Below are 6,124 nucleotides of genomic sequence, written 5' to 3' on the forward strand. Positions count from 1 at the left end.
ACAATTTTCAGTTTCGTTTTTAAATATGACGTCATGAGTTCTTATTTGGTATAAATTATATGAAACGCCAAAAATAAAAAAAAGTGACCAGACATTTTTGTGATGAAGACGAAGTGTGCCAGGTGCGCTGCACCCACTCGCGCGCACGAGCGAAGAGGAAGTGGAGAGAATCGGCTCGACCGTATGCTGGGAGTACTGCCTTTTAATTTCTAAGTAACCTTCTTACGATACAAAATTTTTTTTGTGTGTAATGTGCATTTTGGCAACAGCTGGGGAGCTTTTGACAGCGATTTTACAACCACAGGATGGATAATTATTTCCTGAAGCCTGCTTTTTTTTTTTGGAACCTGCGGAGTTGGGATCTCCTTCGGCAAGAAGAGGTCGTCGCCGGGTCAAGACCGTAGCCCATCTATCTTGTAATTCGTAGCCTCTTGACTTACCTCGTAAGGAACCCTCCGCAGTAAGGAAAAAAACTAACGAGGCCGTTTTTTTTATGGTATTTGTTACACCTAAAACCTACGTTGCTTCTCACCCCTCTTGGCAAGGGCGAAGTCTCAGCCTTCACGTGGGGCCGAGGGGAGGCGAGGAAGGTCCATGGAGAAGCAGAGGCAGGTCGCATATGTATTGCGTAATGTTAAGCATGGTCGCCCAGCCACTCCTGATCCACAGGACAAGGGTGTGGAAGTGTCAACACCACAACGTGCTCAAACCCGCTTACGCGAGTGGACAGAAGTGGTAGCAAGAGGCTCTCAAAACGTAGGGGTGGAAGGGAGTAAACATTTATTGGCATGATTTAAGTGATGATGGTATTGTAGAATGGGCAGACCGCAGTTACGAAGTTCCAAGGTCCGTTTCAGGACGCATGGCAGATGAATACGAGGTAACATTTGGAGGCACACCGCGGCAGCGCAACGCTTGTGATGGGAGCGCAGGGGAACAGGTAAGTGTCTGGCAGGACATCACGCCGAGGTCAGACGTGCGAGGACGGAATACAAGGACGCCGCGTCGAGTGCCTTGCGCGGGAGAGCACGTCCAAGAGTACGGCCGAGCGGAGGTTTCAGCATCTGCAAGGGAAAAACAGAGGTATAAAACATAAGCCCCAAAAAACTACGGAGCACGAGCGCTTACTTTAACGGCATGTACTACCTTCTGCAGAAGATAGTACAGCTCGGGCTGACGAAAGGTTAAAGCTCAGCTGAAGGACGGGAATACCGCGGCTGCGACGTCTGGCCCACGTATGTCAGCTCGGACAACAGGTTGCGCAGAGCACGGGAGACGATAGGAGAACCTGGGGAAAAGACAAAAGCAAGCATACTCTCCGGATGCGCATTCGTCCGCGCAATAGTTGTCGCTGTAAAATAACGCAACGTATACCCTACCTGCATTTATGCACGAAGTAGTACTTGCTTGGAGCACGTGAGACAGCTGGAACCAACACGCCTGAAAGAAAAAAAAAAGGTGAGGCACATTGAATGAAGAATTACGGAAATATAGAATGGGACACTTACCATTGTAGGCGGTTCCTCATCAGAAAACTGGCCACTGACCTTGGCTGCAGCGGAAAGATGTGCCGCAGACCGTAGGCAGCGTCCGTTCTTCCGAGTTGCTGGACGAGTGGCGAGAATTTCCGAGCGCCATACACGGCCACAAACCACATGTCGCTCAAGAGCACTTGCGCGCCCGGGCATTCCTTGACACTACATGGTGGCAGGGCCGCAACGGCGTTCGGAACGGGTAGTTCCATGACGCAAACGGCAGTGGGCTCTTATACCCTTTGAGGCAGCGAGCAAAGCGCGTTTCCTCGCTGACTCAATGCCTACAGCTGCCCTGCCTAGTGTCAGCTAAGCCTAAAGCTGTACTACGCACCGCGAATCTGGCCCACTGCGCTTCCGTCATGGAAACAAGAACCCGACGGCGACTGTCCATGAAACCGCTTCAAGCTGCGTGTTCGTAACACGCTTTTAAGTACACAAAAGGCAGAAATGTGCCTATTCGTATATTAACTGCTATAAAAGAGCTGGCTTCACAGACACATCACCCTCGCCGCGAGGCTTAGCCCCGCTCTCACCTTCGACGCCGAAGACCTGGCTCGAAGACGGAGCTCCTCGGTCCTGTAGGGGCGTAACGGCGTCCAGGGACCTCCGAGCAATAAGCCGATGACAACTGCCTGGAAACGTGCAAAAAATACCGTCAATAAACGCCGAAGCTATAATGCGACGCAAATACCTCACCTTGCTTGCCCCTCAACACGGACGACGGTGGAAGGCATACGGCCCACGCGCTGAGCTGCGCTTCTGTAATTGCTACTGACGCTAGCGGCCCCAGCGGGGTTTCGCTCGTTATCGGCGATAAGTGACTGCGGTTTTTGTACATTCATTCATTTATTTATTTATTTTTTTGCTGAGAGGCCCCTTTCAGCTTAAGCATTGGTCGCCGCCTCACTGCGCTTCCCTTCCGATCTTCGACGAGCGGCGCGACACGTGTCGAGGGCGAAGCCGTGACGAAGCACTTCAGTCGCCGCCGTATACGCGGAGAGTGCTGGCCATTTTTTCAGTGTCCTGACGTTTATTTTTATTTTTTCTTCGACATCCTACTGTCTCTGGCTGCCCTGGCACGGCGCGAAATGCTCACGACGCAGCGATGTGGCGATATCAAGATCTTGCTTCAGACACTGCATGGAGCCATGCTGGAGCGTCTTCGCGCGCGCCGTTCTGGCTGGCCCCGGTTTCGTTTGTGGCCATCTGTAAAAACGCTGGTTTGCGGGTACTGCCCCGAGAGCGTTTGCTTTAACTAAGTTACTGCGCCGTAATTGAGGGTCCTCTACCATCAGTTTTTCGTAAGTAACGTTTGCAGTTGGTTTCTAGGGCAGGCTGTAGGCTGTTTATCGCAAATGTATGCCCTATTCAGTGTCACCCGCGCGATATGCAGCGGATAAAAAGAAGTGATCGCATGCAACTTCTTGGGGCTCCGACGCATAACAGCCGTTGATGGTAGGGGGTTGCTTCGCACTAATCAGAACAGCATAGCAGACGGTGCTCACACCAACAGCAGGAGTTGTTTAAGGTTTATGGTTTATAGGAGGTTTAATGCCCCGAAGCGACTCAGGCTATGAGGGACGCCATAGTGGAGGGCTTCGGAAATTTCGACCGCCTGGGGTTCTTTAACGTGCACTGGCATCGCACAGTACGCGAGCCTCTAGAATTTCGCCTCTACCGAAATTCGAGTAGGAGTTGTGGGGATGCTCTTGCCCTCGCATGCTTTCTCCGCTCCTTCTTTTGCAGTCTCCGCTCGCGTGATACTATTAAAAAATTGCGGCTGTGTACAGTCGCGGTCAGATTAATATGGACAGCGCATTTACGAAAAAAAAAAACATCGGACGAGTTACCTAGTGAAAATAAGTTGGTACTTCGTACTTACGCACCTAAATACCGCTTATGAGCGTGTGCGGACCGCTTTTCTATTTCTGTTGCACGATGCGAAGGAAGAGTTTGAATGCCGCAACGCGGTCTATATTGTTCTGCATGCGCCACTATGCCTGCATAACTAAAGGGATCACTTCAGGGTCTAGCGCGGTTTATTTTCGCGAAAAGGCTGAAAGGAATGCATACGAGCTTAGCTAGGTTAAGTGGTCATCTATCCTGCACCATCATTTTTACTTTAGACGAAGCGGCTATGATGCAAACAGAAATTTTTGGCCACGTTTGGCCGGAACGAAACAAATAACCTTCTGGGCCACGCTCGGCCACATTTCTGCTCGTATATAGTTCAAACGGAACACAATGAAGGCTTTGGGGTATCACGTTTGTTTTTTTCCGCATTCCTCCTGCTGAATAAAGAACTTGAGGCCTTAACTTCTTCACACAGAGAAGAAACGGTCTTATGGTTTATTCGAGTCGCCAATCCGGAGCAGAGACCTGAATCGGTGAAGGAGTACAAAATCCGCCTCCGCAAATAAGAACGGGCGCGATCAGGTGTTTGTTCTGCAGTCTGCGGCTGCACTGATCAACTTCACGTCGTTTTCTTTTTTTTTTTCAGATCTCAAGCAGCCTATGTCTGCCGTACCCGTGCGCAGCAACGACGGAACAGAACGCGAAGATACGGCGAGAATCTGGCCTCCGTGATCCGTGACTAGCCTCGCCGCTGTGATTGCCGGCCCTGCTGATTCCGGTGGCCGCCAGCCCATGTGACCATGATGCGCCTTTCTGTCAGGGTAAGAAGTCTTGAATCCGAATCCCGTCCATGGAAACCCTTTTCGGTTCACGTACCAAGAAAATCTGCACCCAGTAGCCGATCGGAATATGCCGTTACAAGGTCAAGGTACTCAGGCAGGGCAATAATGCATTACGGGAAGCCAAGACGTGGCCGTTCGTCCCAATTTCTTCTGCGCTTTTGACAGGCCGTGTTTATTTATTCTCGGTATGCCTCGTCTAGTAACGCTGTCTGGATTTGTTTTTGAAAGACGGGTGGTTTCCTCGACCACGTAGATTTAAAAGGCTCCTTGCACAATAGCGAATTCAAGGTATCAGAGACGCAGATATGCATATGCATCCTATACGTGCTCCTGACAGCGTTTCTCGCGGTACAAAATAACTAAGAGGCGTTTGTGCAATTTTACCGAGCATGACGACGTGCATGCCTTTTAAACGGCAGGGGCGGGTGCTCCTCGGCTGCGACGCTTTTGCATTGCCGATTATATTCTGGTCCTTATAATTCTTCGCATTTTCAAAGGAACGCGGAACGCACCATGGAAATCAGAAAACGCGAACGGAAGTTCATCCTCTTTAAAAATTGGTAGCGAGAAGTTAAGACGAATTTACATTCCCACACGCGCACGCACGCACGCACGCACGTACGCACAGCTGCAGCTTGTTGGTGAAGCGTCTCAGAATGTCGCCCGGCGGCTGTAGAGCAGGCTGTCCTAGAGGACAAGGCACCCTATACGGGGTGCTTTGGTTCCAACTGACGAAACATCGGATGCTGCAACTACAGAGATGCTGTAAAAAAGCAGTCCTGCTCGTCATCACAGGGCTCCCACTGCACAGTCGAAGGTTTCTACCGCTGTAGACGCACGACCCATCGCATTGGGAGAAACGATACGGACCCGAGTGGGAGGCGTCCAGGGCAGTCGGCAACTCGCGGTGCTAGGGCACAGACTACCAATAGAGGACGGCCAAAGCCTGTAGATTCTCTGTCGACCCACAAGCACGTTCCTTCGTGGGAGGATTGAGCAGTGGCCAACACCTTCCAAGACGCTCCGCATACGACACGCAGAGCAACGAACCACGCGTGCAAGGGGCTAAAACTCCGCCCTGCAAGTCGACCTGACCAACGCCACAGGCTGCGGTGGCCGTCAACACCGGAGAAAAGCGCACCCGGGCCTTTGCACTCGAGATCGACCCAGGTGTCACGGAGTTGGAGATTCAGGCTATCCGAGAGGTACTGCGCCTGGCACGAAGAGCGATAATAAGCCATCCCGAAGAGGGTTACCAAAAGATTCGCAAAATGACACACTGCACCGAAGCCCTGAGGTGCTGCATCGGTCCGCCAAGAAGACGCGGCATGGCGTACATCAAGCAGACTTTTACGGTTCTAGACAGATAAACTCCGTAGCCACCACAGCAATACGCTGGATCCCGGGACACGAAAAGAACTTTGCAACGAACGAGCCCGCGAGGTGAGCAACGATGCTTCACTACAGAGCTCCCAGCGCGGGGGCCTGACGGCGCCGTGTACGCTCCCCAAAGACCGCGATGAGCGGCGGCAACGCCGTCGCCAACAAAGACGGAAAGCTTCTCTGCAAGGCACCTAAATGCGGTGACCCCGCCCACCTGGATTTTATCATCATCATCATCAGCCTGACTACACCCACTGCAGGGCAAACGCCTCTCCCAGGTCTCTCCAATGAACCCTGTCCTTTGCCAGTTGCGGCCACCGTATCCCCGCGAACCTCTTAATCCCATCCGCCCACCTAACTTTCTGCCGCCCCCTGCTACGCTTGCCTTCTCTTGGAGTCCACTCCGTTACCATTAAGGACCAGCGGTTATCTTGCCTTCGCATTACATGCCCTGCCCAAGCCCATTTCTCCCTCTTGATATCGACTAAGATATCATTAACGCGCGTTTGT

The 6,124-nt window shown here is 51.9% G+C and overlaps 1 long non-coding RNA gene across 1 annotated transcript; it reads right to left on the reverse strand.

Moving 5' to 3' along the window:
- Positions 1–1,151: 1,151 nt before the first annotated feature.
- LOC149330893 (uncharacterized) lies at positions 1,152–2,348 on the reverse strand. The gene is made up of 3 exons (XR_016285523.1): positions 2,232–2,348; positions 1,380–2,167; positions 1,152–1,288 (listed from the first exon to the last, which is right to left on the reverse strand). It is a non-coding gene; the product is annotated as an uncharacterized LOC149330893 (long non-coding RNA).
- Between the last annotated feature and the right edge of the window lie 3,776 nt (positions 2,349–6,124).

Source organism: Amblyomma mixtum, chromosome 9, assembly GCF_055824585.1.
Source record: "Amblyomma mixtum isolate Tamu chromosome 9, ASM5582458v1, whole genome shotgun sequence".
Classification (NCBI taxonomy): Eukaryota; Metazoa; Arthropoda; class Arachnida; order Ixodida; family Ixodidae; genus Amblyomma; species Amblyomma mixtum.